Genomic DNA, 25,202 nt, shown 5'->3' with positions numbered 1-25,202 from the left:
AGCATAGCGATTCCACCACTCATCCCGTCTTGCGCGTTTTTTTACAGTGAGGGAGGCAGCTCAAGGGTGGAAATAAATAAATAAAAAAGCCTGCTCACCACTGCTCCTGTACAAGAAAGAGATGAGTGGCCAGAAGACAGGCTGAAAGGAAACAAGTGAACAGTTTATTTTCCCTACTCATAAACCCATGTCTTGGCCTACATTTTAGCTCCTTGTTAAGCAAACCCACGTCTTGGCCTACATTTTAGCTCCTTGTTAAGCAAACCCACGTCATGGCCTACATTTTAGCTCCTTGTTAAGCAAACCCACGTCATGGCCTACATTTTAGCTCCTTGTTAAGCAAACCCACGTCTTGGCCTACATTTTAGCTCCTTGTTAAGCAAACCCACGTCATGGCCTACATTTTAGCTCCTTGTTAAGCAAACCCACATCATGGCCTACATTTTAGCTCCTTGTTAAGCAAACCCACGTCTTGGCCTACATTTTAGCTCCTTGTTAAGCAAACCCACGTCTTGGCTTACATTTTAGCTCCTTGTTAAGCAAACCCACGTCTTGGCTTACATTTTAGCTCCTTGTTAAGCAAACCCACGTCTTGGCTTACATTTTAGCTCCTTGTTAAGCAAACCCATGTCCTGGCCTACATTTTAGCTCCTTGTTAAGCAAACCCACGTCTTGGCCTACATTTTAGCTCCTTGTTAAGCATGAGCATAACCTTGTGTCACTCATGTATTTTTTTTTTTTTTTTTACAAGAAGACGGCTCAAGGGCAACAAAAAGTGTAGAAAAAAAGCCCGCTACTCACCGCTCCCACAACAGATAAAAGTAAAGAGTGGCCAAAAGAGAGGTCAGTTTTGGGTGTCTTGCAAACTTCCTTACACACGAGCACAACAAAGGTACAGAACAAGACCGGGTGGAGTACTCACCGGCGCGGCAGCAGAGGCACCAGGAGGGTGTGGGTGTGTGGCCCTGACCACCAACTTGCCTGGAAAGAATGTGTCTTGTTGTTGATAACTACAATAAATGTAATTATGAATTTTAATGAACATAATTGCTTTTTGAAAGCACAGGAACACGACTGAGTCGACTATCTCATTATTAGGATACAAATTTGACCCCATGGTGATTGCAGTCCCTCCTCTGTTCCTCTGTGCTGGCTGCCTTAACTTGCCTGGGCTGAGTCATCTGTCAGGGTTGTCCACTTGTGACTTCCCCGTGACAACTCACCCTGGCCAAGGTGACACACTGAGCCGTGCCTTCACTTGGCACTGCCAAAGTTTATCACAAAAAAATGTACTCACAAAAGTAAAACAATAATCAACAAAAAAAGAATTTAAGAAAAAAAGTCATTTGAATAAAAAAAATATTTGAATAAAAAAATTGATTTAAATCAAATAAATCATTTTTTTTATTAACAAGTGTTAATAGCACAAAAACTGTGCTAGATTGCCGTCGCATGACCCTCCAACACACCCCAACAATTTACATTATGCAACTAGGGGTCTAAAATGGAAAATGCTGAATAGTAGAGATGGCGCCACTATAAACACTTGCCTGCACCACAACGGGCTGGGGCCGACCATCAGGCCCTACTATGAAGGCCTACCGGTGCCACAGGCCAAGACGGAAAAAAAAGGAAAAAAAACTATAATGCCATGTTGTAGGGTTCATCAGGGCTAACAAATGTTATTATACAATGTCATGTCTACAATGCTTGGGTAGGCCAGGAAAACAACTTGAAGAGAACAACAAGAAGATGGACAATCTGTATATAAAAATCATGATTTTTCTACCCTGGAAGTGTGTGCTGATGACTGGAAACTGACTCAATGCACTTATTAAAGCTTATAAGTGTGTTCTGGAAGCCTACTAGTGTTTGTATAAAGCTGAACACTAACTTAGCATACTTATTATTCCGGTGACAGCGACGGGCCAAATTTGTGGCTTTACCACGCACCAGCGACGGGCCAAATTTGTGGCTTTACCACGTACCAGCGACGGGCCAAATTTGTGGCTTTACCACGTACCAGCGACGGGCCAAATTTGTGGCTTTACCACGTACCAGCGACGGGCCAAATTTGTGGCTTTACCACGTACCAGCGACAGGCCAAATTTGTGGCTTTACCACGTACCAGCGACGGGCCAAATTTGTGGCTTTACCACGTACCAGCGACGGGCCAAATTTGTGGCTTTACCACGTACCAGCGAAGGGCCAAATTTGTGGCTTTACCACGTACCAGCGACGGGCCAAATTTGTGGCTTTGCCACGTACCAGCGAAGGGCCAAATTTGTGGCTTTACCACGTACCAGCGACGGGCCAATCTTTTGCCATAATATAAACTCCTCAAAATAGATGATGCATAAACTGATCACAAATGCGTTGATATGTATTATGAAATGGTTTGCGTGAGTGATGATTTTTTCTCATTGATTCCCTTAGGGGCCTTTAAGAAACATGATCCACCCCCAGCTGCCGGGTTAAGGCCTGTAACTGTGTATTGGTGACTGAACACTGACTTAGCAAACTTATTAAAACCTATTAGTATGTGTTTGAGGCCCAAGTGTGTATTTATGACTGAAAACAGATTTAATACACTTTTTAAGGCGTATATGTGTGTGCTTGAAGAGTGTAAGTGTGTGTTTATGGCTGAACACTGACTACACACTTATTAAAGCCTATTAGTATGCGTTTGAGGTCTGGAAGTGTATATTTAAGGCTGGAAACTGGCATAACACACTTTTTAAGGCATGTAAGTGTGTGTTTGATGCCTGGAAGTGTGTGTTTATGGCTGAGACTGACTGCACACTTACTGAAGCCTGTAAGTGTGTGTTTGAGGCCAGAAAGTGTGTATATATGACTGAAAAGACTTAACACACTTTTTAAGGCATGTAAGTGTGTGATTGATGCCTGGAAGTGTGTGTTTATGGCTGAGCACTGACTGCACACTTACTGAAGCCTGTAAGTGTGTTTGAGGCCAGAAAGTGTGTATATATGACTGAAAAGACTTAACACACTTTTTAAGGCATGTAAGTGTGTGTTTAAGGAATGTAAGTGTGTGTTTATAGCTTGACACTAATTTTGCACACTTATTGAAGCCTGTGAGTGTGTGTTCGAGGCCAGGAAGTGTGTGTTTAACCCGGTAGCAGCGACGGACCAAATTTGTGGCTTTACCGTGTAGCAGCGACGGGCCAAATTTGTGCCTTGATATAAACTCCCTAAAATAGATGATACATAATCTGATCACAAATGCTTTGATAAATGTTATGAAACTGGTTGTGTGTAGGGTGATTTTTTTCTCATTTTTCTCGCTTAGAGGGACCATTAAGAAACATGATCCCTGCTGCCGGGTTAAGGCTGACAGGCTCTCCCTTCCGTTACTAACACACCCAGGTCTGCCGCATCACCCTCCCCCAACCCTACTCTTCCACTTTCCCCGGTCCCTGCTTCCTTTTCCTCCCTTTGCTCATTGCCTCCCGCTCCACCTCCCTCCTCCACTTCTTCACTCTCTCCAATTTCTTTTCCTCCATCATCACCATCTTCGCCGAGCTCTTTACTTCCACATCCACCGCGTCACAGCCACACTTCCCTCCCACTATTAACAATTAATTTCCGTAGTATTAAAAACAAAATAGCTCAATTACACCATCCAATCACTACACATAACTAGGGATTGTCGTTTTGGACCTTTTTCTTTGTCCTGGGATTCCGGGATAAAGTTTGCTCTAATCCTGGAATTCCCGAGATTTTCAATTGTCTAAAATTCCACATCATACCTAGTCTCCCTTTCGGGTTTTTGATGTGCTTAACATTAATAGATATGCAGAAATATTACTGAAGATTGAGTGTCTTACTAATTCCACTTCATGTTTAATTCCAGACTTCCAGCAAACACTTTGTTCCTCAACAAAGTAAAAGGAACAAGAATAAGAGCTAACTGCTTCCTTTACTGCTTTATTTTTGTTCTGCTTCCGAATTCCAATGCGAGTGACAATGTAAATTATAGTTCATTATCGATGATAAAAAAAATACATTTGTTTCCATTTATACTCAGTGAAATGAAGAGAGTACTTAATGACAGAAAATGTAGTAAACATTCTTTATTTATAACATGAATTAAATGTTATTATTTACTATGTTATTATCTATCTTAAAATATGTTATTTTTCTTACTCTTTTTGGCATGTGATTACCCAAAGATGATAGTTAGACATTTGTCACATTACATGTCCAACATAAAAAAAAACATTATGTACCATCGTAGCAACCAGTAGCTAAAGCGTTGGGAACTATGGCAACAGCGATCAGCTGTGCCGGCAGGCAGGCAGGCAGGCAGGCAGACAGGCAGACAGACAGTTTGCTGTCAACCATCACTGGTCGGTCACTCACACGAGGAGGGAAAGTGTGATGCTTTTCTTGTAATTTTGTTAAGTTGTCACACTCATCTCAATGTCGTATACATACAGCAACGTGGAATATGCAGACATGGTGTTCATTATACGAGCTCTGCTACGGGTAACGGGAGTGCCGTGGCTGCTTTATAATACTCAAGACAATACCTAAACAGTAAGTCCTTCCTTCAGACACACACAAAACATTCCTCACGGGACACCCTGTATAATATAAATATAAATAGAACCACAAGTCCACAATCATCCTGCAATCAAATTTGCCCCTATTTTTGTACTTAATTTCATCCCGGGAATTGTCGGGATGTGCAAAAATATCACGGGATTACTAAACCTTGAAAATTGTCCGGGATCCCGGGAAACAAACCTTACACATAACCCTGACATAATAGTATAGGGACTGAGATTTGGTTAACTCCTGATGTTGACAGTAGTGAGCTTTTCCCTCCCCCCTTTAGCATGACAGTATTCCGTAAAGACCGCCCGACAGACCTCGGCAAAGGTGGCGGTGTTATCATCGCCACCAAGCCTGGTCTTAGTGTTAAGCATAGGCCTGACCTTGACACAGACTGCGAAATCACCTGGGTCCAGTTACAAACCTTCAACTGTGAATCTCTTCTTATTGCTGCTTTTTACAGACCGCCGTCTACTAATGCAGACTATTTACACAATCTTCAAATTTCTCTTTCACGCATACAGGCAGACAAACGTGTCTGGATCACAGGTGACTTCAACCTCCCTGACACTGACTGGACTGCAATATCCCCATTTGACCCTCCCGATGCTGACGCCCCCAAGCCCATTATTCCCCACACAAACAGACGCCAACTACACGACACATTCGTTGACATCATAAATACATTTTCACTCTCACAAGCAGTACTCCAGCCAACACAAACACACACTGTAACGCGCCCTGCCGGCCACGGTGGCCCTTTGACCACAGCACACACACTTGACCTTTTTCTCACCAACAACATTCTTAACACAACAAACACTCAGGTTGTTCCAGGACTTAGTGACCACGACATACTCATCGTTGACGCTGACCATCAACCGATTAGACACAAACAGAGACCCAGACAGATATTCCTTTATTCAAGGGCTGACTTAGACATGATCAAACAAGACCTAACTGCCTCCAGCACTGACTTTTGCGACTGACCCAAACACAAGACTTCCTTCCACCGACTGGAACAACCTGAAACACACCATACACGCCTCAATGAACAGACACATACCACAAAAAACACTTTCTAGCAGGTACACACTCCCCTGGTTTTCTGGGGATCTACGCAGACAACATCGCAAGAAACAAAAACTGTACAGACGCATGCATACATACAACACAAGAGATAATTGGACCGCCTACAAAAACCACCAAAAGACATTTGCCAAAACATAAGATTAGCGGAACCCAAACACATTGCAACTTACCTCGCAGACAACGTAAGAAATAACAACAGAAACTTTTTCAGGTTCTTTAAGATGCGCAAACATGACACTAACACGATTACATCACTTAAAGACAACACTAACACATTAGTAACCAGCCCGCAACACAAAGCACAAATACTCAACACACAGTTCCAATCGGTGTACACACAAGAGCACAACCTGACACCAAACATGCCACACAGCCCCTTCCCCCCCATAGCCCCCCTTGACATCACGACTGACGGAATACAGAAATTACTGGAAGGACTTGACACAACTAAATCCACTGGCCCCGACAACATTCCGCCTTCATCCTTAAATCCTTTGCCCCCATCCTGCTCCCCATCCTTCAGGCCATATTCGCCCAGTCCCTATCATCCACCTCATTACCCTCTGACTGGCTTTTGGCAAACATTAATCCTTTATTCAAGACAGGTGACAGGACTGACCCTGCCAATTATCGCCCCATCTCACTAACATCGATTCCATGTAAAATTTTCGAACACACAATACACAAACACATAATGAATCACCTTGATGCAAGCAACATCCTTACTGACTCACAACACGGCTTTCGACCCAAACGCTCATGTGAATCGCAACTCATTACTACATATCACGACATCACGAGGCTACTTGACCGACGTGACATTAAACAAGTTGACACTATTATTTTAGATTTTGCCAAAGCCTTCGACAAAGTCCCGCACAAAAGACTGACATTAAAATTAAAATACTATGGTATTTCGGGACCTATTCTTCACTGGATCACTGCATTTCTTACTAACCGGAATCAACGTGTTCTTCTTGATGGATCTTCATCTGACACTGTCCCTGTTTCTTCAGGTGTGCCACAAGGCACAGTTCTAGGCCCCCTTCTTTTCCTCCTGTACATTAACGATCTTCCACTGTCAACGCCTAACTCTTCCACTAGACTATTTGCCGACGATAGTTTACTGTTTAGAGCAGTAAAGACTACTGATGACTGCAGACTACTACAAAACGACTTGGACGCCCTCGAGCGGTGGGAACGCACCTGGCAGATGCACTTCCGACCAGACAAATGCAAACTATTAAGATTCACCAGAGCGCACAACCCCATCCATCACACCTACACTCTCCACAATTCAAATTTAGAATCAGTTCACACACAAGTACCTTGGCATCCATCTCTCAACTAACTTGAAATTCAACACCCACATAGACCATATCAGTACCACAGCCAACAGAACACTGGGGGGGGAGGAATTTGCATAACTGCACACCTGACATTAAACACATAGCTTATGACACACTTGTGAGACCAACACAGTAATAATGCTCCACGGTGTGGGATCCTCACACACAGAAACATTGATAGGCTAGAACAAATCAACACCAAAGCGGCTAGGTTCATTACAAACAATTACACTTGAGCGCCTGGCATCACAACACGGATCAAACAACAGATAAACATGGACCCTCTTCACATACGCAGACAAGCACACAGACTTACACTTATGTACAAGATCACAAACACTCACACTGACATTGACCCACACACATACCTACACAAGGCAAACAGTCAACGTACTCGTAACACACACACCCAAAAATACCAAACATATCACACTAACACTGACGCATACAAGCACTCATACTTTCCATGCACCATACATGACTGGAACAGCCTCCCTCAACAGATTTTAGACTGCGGTACAATAGACTCATTCAGAAAGCAAATACACACTCACTTGTCACCACAACACACCAACACTAACAATTACACTTGATTCACACGGTTTTGATTTTGTTTTCTTTCAGGCTGACTGAGTAAGTTTACATGGTTTCAGTTTGTGTTCTCTTTCAGGCTGACTGAGTAATTGAGTTTTTGCATGTGGTATCCATTATAGCAAAGATGGTTAGGAAGTATGTAAAAAAGGACTTTAAGCTCTCTGACCCTGTTGAGCAAGTAATTGAAGATGTGAAGGGAGGCATGACAGCAAACAATTAGAGTGACTCCCAGCTCTGGAAGGCAGAATATAACTGTATTAGCAATTATCTGTGCTGATGGCTCTGCTTTGACTCCTGCATTGTTTTTAGGCTAAAACGGCTCATACAGCAGTGGATTGGGGATTCAGGAACAACCCAAATCAAACTATTTACTCTGTAAATAAATAATAATAATAATAATAATAATAATAAACATTATTTCATGAAGTACCAGGCAGCCCTAGAGCTGAAAATATACATCAATGGAAGATTAAATGAGATGAATGAGACAAATGAACAAAGTAGTATGATTGAAAATAAAAAGGAAAAATAGAAATAACAATAATAGCAATAATCATAGTAAAGATAATAATAATAATAAAATAATCACGATAATAATAATGATAATAATAATAGTAATCATAAGCATTTCACAAGTTTTTTGTCAAATTTATAGAACTGACAAAGGACAAAACGCCGATTCTCATGATTCTTGACGGTCACGTTAGCCACACAGATCTTGAAACCATCAAGCTGGCAAAAGATGAGCATATCAGTATTGTTCTCCTGCCTCCTCACTACACTGATGTGCTACAGCCCTTAGCCAAAGTGTGTTCTGCACCTCTGAAGACCTATTATGACCAGGCACTCGCATTGTATGAGCATACATCACGTGAGCCAGTCTCTAGAGCGAAATATGTTCAACTCCTTACCTCTGTGTGAAACAAAGGTTTGTCTGAATAGAATGTACACAAAAGTTTTTCTTCTACTGGAGTCTTCCCAATTGACAGGACCAAATTTGATGAATCACGACTCAGTAGGTCAAAGGTGGAAGCATACAATCAAAGATCCGTGCCGGCAGCCCTGAGAATGAGGAGGGCATTCCTATTGTACCAGCTGCTCAGGAAGAGGACACAGAGATGGCCATCATGCCCATTAATCCAAAGCCAAGTGTCAGTAGACCCCTCATGAGGACAAGTACACCTTTGGCCACTGTAACAAATCCCTCCCCTTGTTCATCCAAAAAGTCTGATTAAACAGTTTCATCTGAAGATCCTCCAAAAGTGTGTCAGCATAGTCATTCATTCTGTCTGCACCTTCACAGTCTTCAAGAACTTGCAGAGGCACTTGGCGAAGTTATACAGACCAACAAGTCCATGGAAAAAATCTTATCTGACCGACAACGTCCCCATCAGGCCAAGAAACCTGGTGCTCGCAGAGTGTTAGGAGAAGGAGCCACAGTTCTAACACATGAGGAAGTCATAAGCAGCATTGAGGAAAGAGAGAAGGCACAGAAGGAAAAAGAAGATCAGAAGAAACAGAAAGCAGAGAAGCAGATAAGAAGAAACAGGGAAAAAAAGAAGGCCACAGTTCAGAAAAGGGGCAGAAAGAATGCTGCTGCTGATTATAATGATTCATCAAGCATATCAGGTGGGAGCTATTGTTCAGTAGATTCTCGTGGCTCATCTCTGGATGTGAGCTTGGACGGGATCTCGCCAGTGAGTGACAATGAAGATGGAGATGAGGCTCCTAGAGAGACAGAGGTAGAAAGGTCAAAATCCACTGAAGACAGAGATGTAGCAACATCAGTGAAAATTGATGATGATTCCATAAATAAATATTTTGCTGTGATTTATACTGAACAAAACAAACAATAGCTATTACTGGAGAAAAGTAACGAAAGTTTTCAGTGATAATGAAGAATTGCCAGTAAACAAAGTTGAAATTAAGTTTCTACATTGCAAGACCCTCTCCTCCATGCCAGAAAGATAACATGGCAGTGGCCACCAGTGGAGGATAAACACATGATAGACACTGAGTACATCTTCATGGGGCCTGGTTCCCCTAACTTGTTGAAGAATGCTGCCGACAAATTTGACGATGTAAAGACAAATGAACTCATGAAGAAGGTGTAGATATGACGTAAGAAAATTGAATCTGTATAGCATTAGTGTTTACTGCTGAATCATGTTTATTGATGTATGACTGCTGAATGATGCTTACTGCTGAATGATGCTTACTGCTCAATGATGCTGACTGCTGAATGATGCTTACTGCTCAATGATGCTTACTGGTGAATGATGTTTACTGCTGAATGATGCTTACTGCTGAATGATGTTTACTGCTGAATGATGCTTACTGCTGAATGATGCTTACTGCTGAATGATGCTTACTGCTGAATGATGCTTACTGCTGAATGATGCTTACTGCTTAATGATGCTTACTGCTGAATGATACTTACTGCTCAATGATGCTTACTGCTCAATGATGCTTACTGCTCAATGATGATTACTGCTGAATGATGCTTACTGCTGAATGATGCTTACTGCTCAATGATGCTGACTGTTGAATGATGCTTACTGCTGAATGATGTTTACTGCTGAATGATGTTTACTGCTGAATGATGCTTACTGCTGAATGATGTTTACTGCTGAATGATGCTTACTGCTGAATGATGTTTACTGCTGAATGATGCTTACTGCTGAATGATGCTTACTGCTGAATGATGTTTACTGGTGAATGATGCTTACTGGTGAAATCATGTTTACTGCTGAATGATGCTTACTGCTGAATGATGTTTACTGGTGAATGATGCTTACTGCTGAATGATGCTTACTGCTGAATGATGCTTACTGGTGAATGATGTTTACTGGTGAATGATGCTTACTGGTGAATGATGCTTCCTGGTGAATGATGCTTACTGGTGAATGATGTTTACTGCTGAATGATGCTTACTGCTGAATGATGTTTACTGCTGAATGACGCTTACTGCTGAATGATGTTTACTGCTGAATGATGTTTACTGCTGAATCATGCTTACTGCTGAATGATGTTTACTGCTGAATGATGTTTACTGCTGAATGATGTTTACTGCTGAATGATGTTTACTGCTGGATGATGTTTACTGCTGAATGATGTTTACTGCCAAATGATGTTTACTGCTGGATGATGTTTACTGCTGAATGATGTTTACTGCTGAATGATGTTTACTGCTGAATGATGTTTACTGCTGGATGATGTTTACTGCTGAATGATGTTTACTGCTGAATGATGTTTACTGCCGAATGATGTTTACTGCTGAATGATGTTTACTGCTGAATGATGTTTACTGCCGAATGATGTTTACTGCTGAATGATCCTTACTGCTGAATGATGTTTACTGCTGAATGATGCTTACCGCTGAATCATGCTTACTGCTGAATGATGCTTATTGCTGAATAATGCATACTGCTGAATGCTGTTTACTGCTGATTGATGCTTTCTGCTGATATTCGTGTACTTTTCATTGACTTGATTAAAAAAAAGAATGAAGGAAACTTTTTGTTAGTATAAGTTTGATTAGTTATAAAAGGTCACCTTTATATTTATGTATGTCACAACAGGCCTAGCTATTTTCTAGAATGCATTTAAGGAGTGGAAAAGTTTTCCCCCTTATAGGGAAATATCTTCCCCAGAGTTTGGGGCATAAATTTTTACAATTTGGGGCAATAAGTTTGCATGGAAGTGTATTACCCAGTGTGGGCAAACTTCTTCCCCAAAAATACGGGTAAAAATTTTTCCCTATTTTCTTTATATAACTTTCTGTGTTATGAATTAGATGAAATATTATGTTATCATGGAGTGTAGAAGATGTCTAAGTATCACACTGATGTATCCAAAACTTTCTGAATAAAATATCATGTACAGCAGATCTCTCTTTAATTTAGCAAATTTCTTCCCCCAGTCGACTCTACTCTCCTCCCTCACAACCGTATTCAATATATCCTTGCGACAAGGCATCGTCCCTTCGGATTGGAAAAAGGCTAACGTGACACCGATTTTTAAGAAAGGAAACAAAAAATACCAGGTAACTACCGACCCATTAGTCTAACTTCAATTGTAGGTAAGCTACTTGAGAGCATAATTAGAGATAAAATTGTGAGTTACCTCGAAAGCCACTCATTAATTGGGGATTCACAACATGGCTTCCGTAACAAAAGATCCTGCCTGTCAAACCTATTGACCTTTTATAACGACCTCTTCTCAGTTTATGACGTAACCAAATCATTGGACGTAGTCTATCTTGATTTCCAGAAAGCGTTTGATAAAGTCCCACATCATAAATTACTTTATAAATTAAAGCAAATAGGCATTGACGGTCAAGTAAACCAATGGATCGCGAATTGGTTGAGCAACAGACAACAAAGAGTTGTGATTGACGGATTTAACTCAGAGTGGGTGCCGGTCACTAGTGGCGTCCCTCAGGGCTCGGTTCTTGGCCCAGTGCTCTTCATTATTTACATCAACGATGTGGATGTTGGACTCAATAATTGCATTAGTAAATTTGCAGACGACACAATGATTGGTAACTCGGTTCTCACTGACGAAGACAGGCAAAGCCTCCAAGAGAATTTGCACAAAATTTCAGCTTGGTCAGATAAATGGGAGATGCAATTTAATGTAGACAAGTGCCAGGTACTGCAAGTTGGAACAAAAAATAAGAAGTTCGATTACGAAATGCGCGGCGTAAAACTCACAAGCATTCAATGCTTTAAGGACCTGGGGGTCAAAATTGCGTCAAACCTCAAATTCTCACATCAATACATCGATGCAGCAAATAAAGCGAAATGAATGTTGGGCTTCATTAAAAGAAACTTTTTATTCAAGAATAAAGATGTAATACTTCCTCTCTACAATAGTTTAGTCAGACCCCACTTGGAATATGCGGTACGGTTTTGGTCTCCCCACCATGCAAAGGACATTGCTAAATTAGAAGGTGTTCAGCGTCGGGCAACAAAAATTATCCCTTCCTTGTGCAACAAATCCTACGAAGAAAGGCTTTCCATCCTTAACATGTTCTCTCTTGAGAAACGTCGCCTCCGAGGAAAACTGATCGAATGTTTTAAAATACTTAATGGTTTCACGAATTTAGACAGAACAAAATTGTTTATGATTGATGACACTTTGCGAATGAGGAACAATGGCGTAAAACTCAAACGTAGACAAGTAAATTCAGACTGCACCAAATATTTCTTCACCAACGTTGTAGTGCGAGAATGGAAAAGTCTCCCACCGTCAGTGGCCCAGTGTAACACGATTGACTCCTTTAAAAACAAGCTCAACCGTCACTTCCTTGAACTTAATATTAACTAGAGTAGAAAAGCAATGTTTTGGAGCCATCTGATTAATGTAGAATCACTTAGGTTTAAGGACAGATCACCTAGTCTGGACCATGGGGTTTGTGTGGTCTGATTTTCTATGTAATTCTATGTAATTATCTCTCTCTCTCTCTCTCTCTCTCTCTCTCTCTCTCTCTCTCTCTCTCTCTCTCTCTCTCTCTCTCTCTCTCTCTTATCCATCATAATCTCATCATCCCTCTCCCTAGCCTATAATCTCTCTCTCCCTCTGCTGAGAGAAGGTCGTGACCTCACCCCGCTGCGCCCCACAACATCGCTTGCCCTGTGTTTTAGTCGTGCTCTTGGGCGTGTGTTCTCGCTTGTGGACCTTGTGTGTTGCCTGTGATTTCCCGACACGTGTTTGGTGTGTGTTCGCTTGTGGTTTCTGCCTGTGGTTGCCTCTGTGATTTGTGTTTCCGGTGTTTTGCGTGTGATCTGGCTGTTTCCGGGTGTTCTGCGTGGGTTTCAGAGTGATTCAAGTGTGTTGTGTTTCCGGTGTTTTTGCGTGTGATCTGGCTGTTTCCGGGTGTTCTGCGTGGGTTTCAGAGTGATTCAAGTGTGTTGTGTTTCCGGTGTTTTTGCGTGTGATCTGGCTGTTTCCCGGTGTTCTGCGTGGGTTTCAGAGTGATTCTATGGTGTTGTGTTTCCGGTGTTTTTGCGTGGGATTTGGCTGCTTCTAAGTGTACTGCGCGTTTCAGAGCGTTTTGAGTGTGCTGTTTTGTTTCCGGTGTTTTTGCGTGTGATTTGGCTGTTTTCGAGTGTGTTGTGTTTCCAGTGCTTTTACGTGTGATTTTGATGTTTATAGTGCTCTGCGTGGGTTTCAGAGTGTTTTGAGTGTGCTGTTGTACTTCCGGTGTTTTTGAGTGACTTGAGGGTGTTTAGTCGTGCTTGTGCTTGGGTTTCTGAGTGTTTCGTGTGTCCTGAGTGTGACTTTGTGTTCCTGAGTGTCTCACGCGTGATTTGGGTGTGTCGACAACCAACCTTTGAATTCCATGAGGATTCAATCTGCTACTCCTCATTACACCATCTATAAATCCCCTATAGGATTAAAACTTCCTACAACCCGTTCCCTGACCTCACCTGAGCCCCCCACCCTCGCTCACCTCACATCCCTTTGCTCCTCCTCATCCCCTAGAGGATTAGCCCTTCCTACTCTCCCTCACCTCCACATATTTCTAAGCCCTCCCCCCCTCACTCACCTTACCTCACATCCTATTTACCCATCCCTTCACCCACCTTACCTCGCCTCTTTCTTAACCTTTCTTGTTCTCACACACCTCACTCACCTCACATCCCTTCCTACTCCTCCTCTCTCCCACTTACCTCCTTTCCCAAACTCCCTCTCACTCATCTCACCTATTTCCTAACCCTCCTTGATCTCACACACCTCACTCACCGCCTCCCTTTCCCCTCATTACTCACCTCACATCCCTTCCTATGCCTCGCTCCCACCAACCCTAAGTCCTAACCCTCCTTGATCTCACACACCTCACTCATCGCCTCTCTTTCCCCCTCTTTACTCACCTCACATCTCTTCCTACTCCTCCTCTCTCCCACCTCACCTATTTCCTAACCCTCCTTGATCTCACACACCTCACTCACCGCCTCCCTTTCCCCCTCTTTACTCACCTCACATCCCTTCCTACTCCTCCTCTCTCCCACCTCACCTATTTCCTAACCCTCCTTGATCTCACACACCTCTCTTTCCCCCTCTTTACTCACCTCACATCCCTTCCTACTCCTCCTCTCTCTCACTTTTCCTCCATTACTAAACTACCTCTCACACACCTCACCCCCTTTCCTAATCCCCTTCACTCTGTGTTTTTATCTCTTTCATTTCAGCTAAGATGGCGCCTAAGAAGTGCAGTACTTGTAACGGTAGCTTCTCAGCTCACTGTTTTACGGGGGGTTCTGCTGTCTGTCGACTGTGTCTCTCCAGGCAGCATCTCGAGACAAGCCTGCAGGAGCAGGAAGAGAAGATGGAAGAAGGCCAGAATAAAATAATAGAGCTTTCTCTCACCAGGCAGCATCTCAAGAAGAGAAGATGGAAGCAGGTCAGAATAAAATAATAGAGCTTTCTCGCACTGTTGCCTTCTTGCAGGAATTCATCCAGGCTAACGTTGCTGTAGTGCCAAACCCTTCTCCAACCGCCCCCTTGCCCTCAGCGGTACCGTCGACACCAGCGGACAACACCACGCTACGGGAGGATGCTAGTGGCACCGACCATGATGGCTTCACCGTCGTGAATGGAGGAGCCAAACCAGCCAGACAAGCGATTTATCCTGTTCATTGCTTCAACAGGTTTGCCATTCTGGAGGAGGAGGACGAGCAGGAGAGCACCTTCCTGGTGGGTGACTCCATGATTCGCCAGCAGGTCGTTGAGTTCTGCGGCAGAGTTCCTCGTCGAAGACGGAACTATTGCTATCCTGGTGCTGGGATCGACGACATAACTGCTGCTCTTAAGGAGATCTCCCCCAAGGCTACTAATGATTCACTGTTTGTTATTCACACAGGTACGAACGACGTCACCACGACCCGGTCTGAGGAACTCCTGGAGAAGTACCGTAGGCTCATCCAGCAGTATAAGACTAAATCCCCTAACATTTTGATTTCAGGAGTTCTACCACGGACTTGGGCGGAGAGCGACTTTTTCAGTAAGGCCTTCAGCCTAAACAACCGCTTACAGACTCTTTGTAGGGAGCTTGACGTGGAGTTCCTAAACGCATGGGACAATTTCTATGGACAAAATGAGCTCTTCCACAGGGACGGATTGCACCTTTCTCCCATCGGGGCAGCCAGACTCGGAAGGCTCCTCAACGAAGCAGTGCGTGTCATCCGAGCAAAAAACGAGTCACGGCCACGTCCCTCCACCCCACCCGTGTAAATAGACGCCGTGCATCGCAACAAACCCGTAACCGTGATCCCGCAAGTACCACCACCTCTATTACTAAGCCTCTAGATAACTTAAAAATCCTTAGTGTCAATGCGCGTAGCCTAAGAAACAAATTTGATGAGCTGAGATGTCTTGCTTTAACAGAAAATTTTGACATAATTGCTATAACCGAAACATTTATCGACACCACAAATATTGATTTAAGTTCCGAATACAACATAGATGGCTACAGACTCTTCAACAAAGATCGTGTAAACCGTAGAGGCGGTGGCGTCGCCCTTTATGTCAAAAGCTATTTGCAACCCACTGACAAAACACTGGGAAACAGTAACGTTGAACATTTGTGCGTGCGAGTAAACATTGCAAAAGTCAACTTAAATATATCTGTCACCTACAGACCTCCCGGGCAATCACTCGATGACGACCTTGATATGTACAGCGTCTTAAGGCAGTCACTTAATAACAGCGACTCACTGATATTAGGAGACTTTAACCTCCCCCATATCGACTGGGCGACACTGTCAGGTACAGAAGGCGAGTCACATAGAATGATCGAATTTCTAGAAGAAAATTATCTAAGCCAAATGGTTTCTGAGCCAACTCGACAAAATAATATACTCGACCTTGTTATAACGACCCAAGATAACCTAATCAGTAGTGTCACGGTAGGAGAACACCTCGGTTCTTGCGATCATAAATTAGTGCGCGTCGACATTAAAGCTCAATCATCAGTGACTGAAAATAAAGTAAAGGTGCCCAATTTCAAAAGAGCTAACTTCGTAGAAACCCGACAAAAACTAACAGAAATACAACTATCAGATGACGGCAACGTAGAGGAAGCCTGGCTAAGCCTTAAAAATCACTTACTCACTCAGCAGAACACATTCGTCCCCTTGTGCGAGAAGCGAATTAACACTAATAAAAACCCACCGTGGTTTAATAGCGAAATTAAACAATCAGTCAATGAGAGAAAATTGTTTTACAGGTTAAAGAAAGAACAAAGCACGCCCGAAAACATTAGACTTTATAATGATGCCAGGCGACGAGTAAAAAGACTAGTAGGTCAGGCAAAGCGTAGATACGAAGAAAATATTGCAGCCAACTGTAAAATAATCCGAAATCTTTCTTCAGTTACATAAACAACAGAAAGGCGATCAAAAGTGGTATTGGACCTTTAACAAACAGCGACGGTGCACTAGTGACTGACAGCCAACACATTGCAAACCTCTTAAACAATTACTTTTCCTCGGTGTTTAATACTAACAGTCTTTCTCTCGCTACCACCAACACCAGTACTATTGTAAATCTCGAGCATGCATTGCCTAATTTTGAAATAACAACCGATGAAGTCCTTAAAGCTCTCCATTCACTTAAAACAAATAAAAGTCCTGGACCTGACAAAGTATATCCAACTCTGCTGAAAGAAACAAAGAGTGAAATACTCCTCCTCACAACCGTATTCAATATGTCCTTGCGACAAGGCATCGTCCCTTCAGATTGGAAAAAGGCTAACGTGACACCGATTTTCAAGAAAGGAGACAAAAAAGTACCAGGTAATTACAGGCCCATTAGTCTAACTTCGGTTGTAGGTAAGCTACTTGAGGGCATAATTAGAGACAAAATTGTGAATTACCTTGAAAGCCACTCATTGATTGGGGACTCACAACATGGCTTCCGAAACAAAAGATCCTGCCTATCAAACCTATTAACCTTTTATAACGACCTCTTCACTGTTTATGACGTAACCAAATCACTGGACATAGTCTATCTTGATTTCCAGAAAGCGTTTGATAAAGTCCCGTATCATAAATTACTTTACAAATTAAAGCAAATAGGTATTGACGGTCAAGTAAACCAATGGATCGCGAATTGGTTGAGCAACAGACAACAAAGAGTAGTGATTGACGGATTTAACTCAGAGTGGGCGCCTGTCACTAGTGGCGTCCCTCAGGGCTCGGTCCTTGGCCCAGTGCTCTTCATTATTTACATCAACGACGTGGATGTTGGACTCAATAGCCGCATTAGTAAATTTGCAGACGACACAAAGATTGGCAACTCGGTTCTCACTGACGAAGACAGGCAAAGCCTTCAAGAGGATTTGCACAAAATTTCAGCTTGGTCGGATAGATGGGAGATGCCCTTTAACGTAGACAAGTGCCAGGTCCTTCAAGTTGGAACGAGGAATAAGAAGTTCGAATACGAAATGCGCGGCGTTAAACTCAAAAGCGTTCAATGCGTCAAGGACTTGGGGGTCAAAATCGCGTCAAACCTCAAATTCTCACAGCAATGCATCGATGCAGCAAATAAAGCGAACAGAATGTTGGGCTTCATTAAAAGAAACTTTGTATTCAAGAATAAAGATGTAATACTAACGCTCTACAACCGTATAGTCAGACCCCACTTGGAATATGCGGTACAGTTTTGTTCTCCCCACCAAGCAAAGTATATTGCTAAAGTAGACTGAGTTCAGCGTAGGGCAACGAAAATTATCCATGCCTTGCGCAACAAATCCTACGAAGCAAGGCTTTCTACCCTTAACATGTTCTCTTGAGAAACGTCGCCTCCGAGGAAAACTGATCGAATGTTTTAAAATACTTAATGGTTTCACGAATGTAGACAGATCAACATTGTTTATGATCGATGACACTTTGCGCACGAGGAACAATGGCGTAAAACTCAGATGTAGACAAGTAAATTCAGACTGCACCAAATTTTTCTTCACCAACGTTGTAGTGCGAGAATGGAATAAGCTTCCACCGTCATTGGTCCAGTGTAACACGATTGACTCCTTCAAAAATAAGCTCGACCGTCACTTCCTTCAACTTAATATCAACTAGAGTAGAAATGCAACGTTTTGGAGTCTTCTGATTAATGTAAAATCACTTAGGTTTAAGGACAGACCACCAAGTCTGGACCATGGGGTCTGTGTGGTCTGATTTTCTATGTAAATCTCTCTCTCTCTCTCTCTCTCTCTCTCTCTCTCTCTCTCTCTCTCTCTCTCTCTCTCTCTCTCTCTCTCTCTTGCACACATCAGATATGCAAAATGATTATCCCTTGCCTGTGTGTGTGTGTATTTACCTAGTTGTATTTACCTAGTTGTGAAATACAGGAAAAGAGCTATACTAGGCCCGTGCTGTCCCGTCTCCATAACGCTTATTATCCAGTTTGGCTTTAGATTCATGAATCGTTTTTGCACACACAGTCTCCTTGTCAGTCCGTTCCATGTTGTTATGCTTCTGTATGGAAAACTGTATTTCTTGATGTCTCTCCTACAGTCGCTCTTCTTCAATTTTTTACCATTGCCTCTTGTCACACTTCTGTCACGTACCACTAGGTCTTCCCTGTCCAATTTTTCCAATCCCTCTTGTATCCTGTACAATGCTATTAGGTCCCCTCTCTCTCTTCTTCTCTCCAGTATTGTTAGTCCCAATTTTTCCAGTCTTTCTTCATAAGTATGTTCTATCAGAGTTTCCGGTAGTTTGGTCGCTGCTGTTTGTATTCTTTCCAGCTTTCTAATGTATTTCTTCAATCTAGGTGACCACACTAATGCTGCATATTCCAGTCTTGGACGTATCATCGATGTTATTAGTGTGTGTGTGTGTGTGTGTGTGTGTGTGTGTGTGTGTGTGTGTGTGTGTGTGTGTGTGTGTGTGTGTGTGTGTGTGTGTGTGTGTGTGTGTGTGTGTGTGTTGGGGTCCTAATCGGTCAATCAGATTGTATCTTACTGACAAAATGTGTGTCAAATGTAGCAATTTCAATATGGTATGCCACGTAAACTGTACTGCATTGTAGGGATCTTGCTTTTCCTGTCCCTCAAGCCTGGACATCTAACGCCGCCTAGTAATGAAGGGAAAAAATTCACACTAAGCTGCACACAACTTTCTACTCTGTCTCATTCCTATGCTATACAAATCCCTTGTGCAGGAGTAAACCACCGTCTGCATTCCTTTATCCCTTTTGCTGGTACACTCTGGAACAAACAAGCTTCCTTTGTCTGTGCTTCCTCCTGCCCATGACATGAACTCTTTCATGAGGGGAATATCAAGACATCTCTCCACCTGTAACTGACTCTCTCCAGACCACTCACTTCTATCAACTTTTACAGGATCAATGCATAGTGGGCTTTTTTTCCCCTTGAGCTGCTTCATTTACTGGACAAAGGAAAAAAAGAAAAAGAGCTTCTCACTCCCTTGGCCTCTGCCTTTTCCTGACCTACTAACAAAGACCAGAGCTGCCCAGCCTCAACCTATGCCTCACCTGCTTCTCCAGACTTGCCATCGGTTGCTGCCGCTGCCACGCCCCTGGCAGGAGGCTGACCCTGCGGGGATTCCTGGCTGACGTCTTCCTCTGGGGCGTGTCTTCCGTCATCCTGCAACACAAAGGTTCACCTTCATCAACTGGTTAAGATTTATTTCAGTGGCAATATTTGGCCAAGGTTTTTGATATGGGGTGATTTTCAATAATTTTAAATGTAGAAATTCAACTGTCACAAAACAGAGCCTTGAGGACACATTATTGTGGGATAAATGCCTAACAGATAGGTAATAACCAATATCTATAATCATTGCAAAGTGGATCACAGGGATTTATCAAAAATTACCCCGTGTGCTGCCACTCCATGTTTTCTGGGGTGAATACAAACCCATCAGACCCTGACATGATAACCAATATCTATAACCATTACAAAGTGGATCACAGGGATTTATCAAAAATTACCCCGTGTGCTGCCACTCCATGTTTTCTAGGGTGAATACAAACCCATCAGAGCCTGACATGATAACCAATATCTATACCCTTGCAAAGCATATCAAGAATTTATCAAAAATAATATACAATAATCAGTGGTAGGCATTGCAACCAAGAAAGGACCTTGCACAAGCACTAGGTAGCTTATGACACACTTGTGAGACCAACACTGGAATACTACTCCACGGTGTGGGATCCTTACACACACAGAAACATTGATAGGCTAGAACAAATCAACACCAAGGCGGCAAGGTTCCTTACAAACAATTACACTCGAACGCCTTGCATCACAACACGGATCAAACAACAAATAAACATGGAACCTCTTCACATACGCAGACAAGCACACAGACTAACACTTATGTACAAGATCACAAACACTCACACTGACATTGACCCACACACATACTTACACAACGCAAACAGTCAATGTACTCGTAACTCACCCACCAATAAATACCAAACATATCACACTAACACTGATGCATACAAGCACTCATACTTTCCATGCACCATACATGACTGGAACAGCCTCCCTCAACAGATTTTAGACTGCGGTACAATAGACTCATTCAGAAAACAAATACACACTCACTTGTCACCACAACACACCAACACTAACAATTACACTTGATTCACTTCCCTCCCCCACACACCCGGCTCCCCCGTCACCCAACAGCCAACACAAATATGCGTGTTATGCACCTGAATGGGTGCCCTGCGTATTACAAATCAAGATCAAGATCAAGGTAATTTAGCTGGCCAGGTGTAACTACTAATTTTGCACTTGTGCACCGGCATGAGTGCAATATTACACAAGACTGAGCACTGCACTGCTGATATTTACTGAAGAACAACACTGTGCAGATCATTGCACAGCACCCCACCACTAAACTTAACAGATCTATTCAAATTTAACATCACCTGCTGGGTGGGGCTTTGTCCCCGTCAACCCTACTGGCAGACCTTTCATAACAAATGTGCAATCTCCCCTTCAGACCTTTTTGTTCTAACTCCTGATCTACCCACTAGAGGCCACCAGCACTAAATAGCACATGTTAGGACCCAGCTTGAACTTAGGAAGAGGTCCTTCAGTGTCAAAGGCATTCCTTTGTGGAATTCCCTCCCTTAATCCCTAGTCACCCTCCAGTCTCTACCTCTATTTAAATCAGCACTAGCTCATCATCTTGGGGACAAACTTTTGGAATATCATTAAATGGACTGTAGCTCTACATCTAATCCTATAAATTACATTACAAATTGACTGCATATGATGGACTATCCAGCTCTTTCATTAGTATTTGTTTTTGTTTATGTAATTATATATTGAGAGCTGGCGCATCAGCAGAGTGCTGGCTTCCCTTGTCATCATGCGGACTGTGGGGTCGGGAAGCCCACCAGGTGAGTAAACCAGGTGAGTTAGTTTGAAATATCCAAATCTGACACACCACCTTCTTAGGGGGGCATTACCTTTGTTCCCCCTTGACCCCTGGCGTGTGTCATGCTCCACCCACTCAACCGGAACAGCAGGCACCCATTTAACTGTTTCTGCAGGGAATGGTCATGTAAAAAGCTGAGCAGCAGTACAAGGCACCTCAGTAAGGTGCCCAGCAGCCGCGCGGGGCGGCGGGTGTGATACTGGAGGAACACCAAGGGCCGGGGGCGTCTTGGCCATGCCGGTCACACACTCCATCATTACCTTCCCCTCGTGGGATCAGCTTCACCTAGGCTTAGGCATGCCCCGCTAGGCCTTGTTCAGGCTGTCATGGTGGTGAGTGTCTGGCAGGAGGCTGTGGGTGTGTGGCGGTGAGTCTGCCGCCCGACCCTGCACGGAGATGACACACACACACACACACACACACACACACACACACTGCCTGTCGTGTGTCTCCGCCAGGCCACACGCAGCAAACAGTGGACAGTAGTCTTGCCCCGGGTACTCACGCGGCGGTGCTGGCAGAGTCGCTGCTGCCAATGTTTGTGTTTTTTCAACGGGACGCTTATGTGCCACACTTGCTCATATTCCTTTTCCTCGTTTCTTAGTAGTGTGAGGATGAAACTGTTTTGCTCCTATTATTTATTCGTTGTTGATTTGTGTCGTCACTTTTTGTGGGTACTGGATTCTCACCAACCACCGCCTCAGGGACCAACGTGACGGAGGTGAGCACCGAGGCAACGCGCAGAACAATTATATACGCCCCAAACCTTACCCTGCCCTCCCTACACACACACACACACACACACACACACACACACACACACACACACACACACACACACACACACACACACACACACACACACACACACACACACACACACACATGGAATAATAAAAAAAAACTGAAATATTTATCTTAAACGTGAATTAAGGGTCATCAGAGGAGGAAGAAAATTATATTTATATTCATAACATCATAACAGGGCTTGAAAACTTAGTAGACTGATAGTGCCCTCCCCTTGACATGAGTGTGTGTGTGTGTGTGTGTGTGTGTGTCATCACCATCATTTCATCGACACCTGCTCCTAGGAGCTCCCACCAGGGGATGGCCACGGCCGAAGAGCTTCCAACTTTCTCTATCCAGACACTCCCTCCTTGCCTGCTCAAAGTTTATCAAAGATCTTTCCCCCTTCTCCCCAACGTACTCTTGCACCCTATCCCTCCATTTCACTGGAGGTCGTCCTCTAGCATTCCCTCCCTCTATCTCACTCACATACACCCTTCTGGTCATCTTACTCTCCTCCATTCGCTCCATGTGGCCAAACCACTTTAAAGTCTGTCGCTTCACTTCTTCCACCACTCCACACTTCTTCCTTTCACCCCTGTGACACATTTCAAAACGCTCGTACACACTTTCATTACTCATTCCATCCATTCTACTCACACCACAAGCACTCCTCAAATAACTCATTTCCACTGCCTGCACTCTAGACCTCTGACTTTCATTCCAGGCCCACTTTTCACTTGCATATGTGAGGGTTGGTACTATTATTGTATTTCTCAAATCCCTCTTTACCTCCATTCTCACACTTCTGCCATTCATGATTCGTCCCAAAGACCCTACCACCCTTCCTTGCAATGCCCTTTCTCTTATCTCTCCCTCCATACCACCATGTTTACACATAACTGATCCAAGGTACTTAATCTCATTGACCTCCTCCATTTCTTCACCTTTCAAATTATTTTGCATTCTTTTTCACATTCAATTACCACTCTATATGGGCATACAAAATCTACAACCTCACTTCTACTTCGCTCACAAACCATCACTTTACTTTTGTTGACATTTACTTTCAGCTTTCTCCTGTTACAGACACTATAAAAAACAATGACCAAATTTTGAAGGTCACTTTCATTTTCTGCAATGAGCACCGTGTCATCAGCAAACAGTATCGAATTCAGTACCCACTTCCTTCCCTCATCGAACAGTCTTACTCCAACTTTTCCAACTATGCCCTTCATTTCTCTAATGACACCATCCATATAAATATTGAATAACCATGGTGACATGACGCACCCTTGTCTTAAGCCCACTTTTATCTCAAAATGTTTACTTGTTTCTCCAGTAATTTTGACACATGCAGATGCATCCTCATAGAAAGACTTTATTGCACTAAGCAGTTTTCCTCCCACACCATAAATCTTTAAAACATCCCACAATGCAATCCAATCGACTCTGTCATAAGCTTTTTCCAAATCCATGAAGGCAGCGTATAGTTTCTTTCCTTTTGCTATTATTTTTTCTACTACCATCCTGAAGGCAAATATCTGATCCACACATCCCCTTCCCTTCCTGAAGCCTCCTTGCTCTTCACTGATTTTCTCTTCTGTAAGTCTTTGCACCCTCTCTATTATGACTTTTCCATATACCTTTCCGGGTATACTCAGGAGACTTATACCTCTATAGCTCCCACATTCCCCTCTCCTGCCCTTCCCCTTGTAAACTGGGACAATGATGGCTTTCGTCCAGTCTGCTGCCCCCCCCCCCCCTCCCATGCTACTTCACATATCTTGACCATCCATTTCACGACTTCATTTCCTCCACACTTCAACATTTCTGCTGTGATTCCATCAATTCCTGCTGCCTTTCCATTTTTTAATCTTTTTATTGCCTGATTTACTTCTTCATATGTTATACTTCTTTCTTCATATACTCCTCCTCTACCTCTACTCAAAACTGCTGCTGTTACAGCTGCTGGACGTCCACCCTCAAAATTCATTAAGTTTTTGAAATATTCTCTCCATCTCTTTCACAGCTTCTCCGTCTTTCAACATCTTTCCATTCTCATCCATAACTTCATTTATTTTACTTGAGGAGATATTTTCTGCATTTCTTTCGTTTTTTACTTCTTTCCAATATGATTTCCTGTTCCCTTTATATTTTTCACTTAGTCTTTTTTCAAAGTCTTCATCAACTCTCTTCTTACTTTCTTTTATTGCTTGTTTTAATTTCATTTTGCATTCTCTATATTTCTTTTTCCTTTCCCTTTTTACTTGTTCAGCCACATTTCTTACTTGAGTTTTCTTAAAAAGTTCCCTTTTCTCTTTTACTATCCTCCTTATCTCTTCTGTCCACCATGAATTTCCATTTCTTT

The 25,202-nt window shown here is 42.9% G+C and overlaps 1 long non-coding RNA gene across 1 annotated transcript; it reads right to left on the bottom strand.

Annotated features, from left to right (window-relative positions):
• Nucleotides 1-916: 916 nt before the first annotated feature.
• Nucleotides 917-22,520, bottom strand: LOC126990814 (uncharacterized). Its single transcript, XR_007744777.1, has 3 exons — nt 22,306-22,520; nt 20,118-20,229; nt 917-981 (listed from the first exon to the last, which is right to left on the bottom strand). It is a non-coding gene; the product is annotated as an uncharacterized LOC126990814 (long non-coding RNA).
• Between the last annotated feature and the right edge of the window lie 2,682 nt (nt 22,521-25,202).

This window comes from Eriocheir sinensis, unplaced genomic scaffold (genome assembly GCF_024679095.1).
Source record: "Eriocheir sinensis breed Jianghai 21 unplaced genomic scaffold, ASM2467909v1 Scaffold204, whole genome shotgun sequence".
In the NCBI taxonomy this organism is placed as follows: domain Eukaryota; kingdom Metazoa; phylum Arthropoda; class Malacostraca; order Decapoda; family Varunidae; genus Eriocheir; species Eriocheir sinensis.
This window is presented reverse-complemented; position numbering and strand designations above follow the sequence as displayed.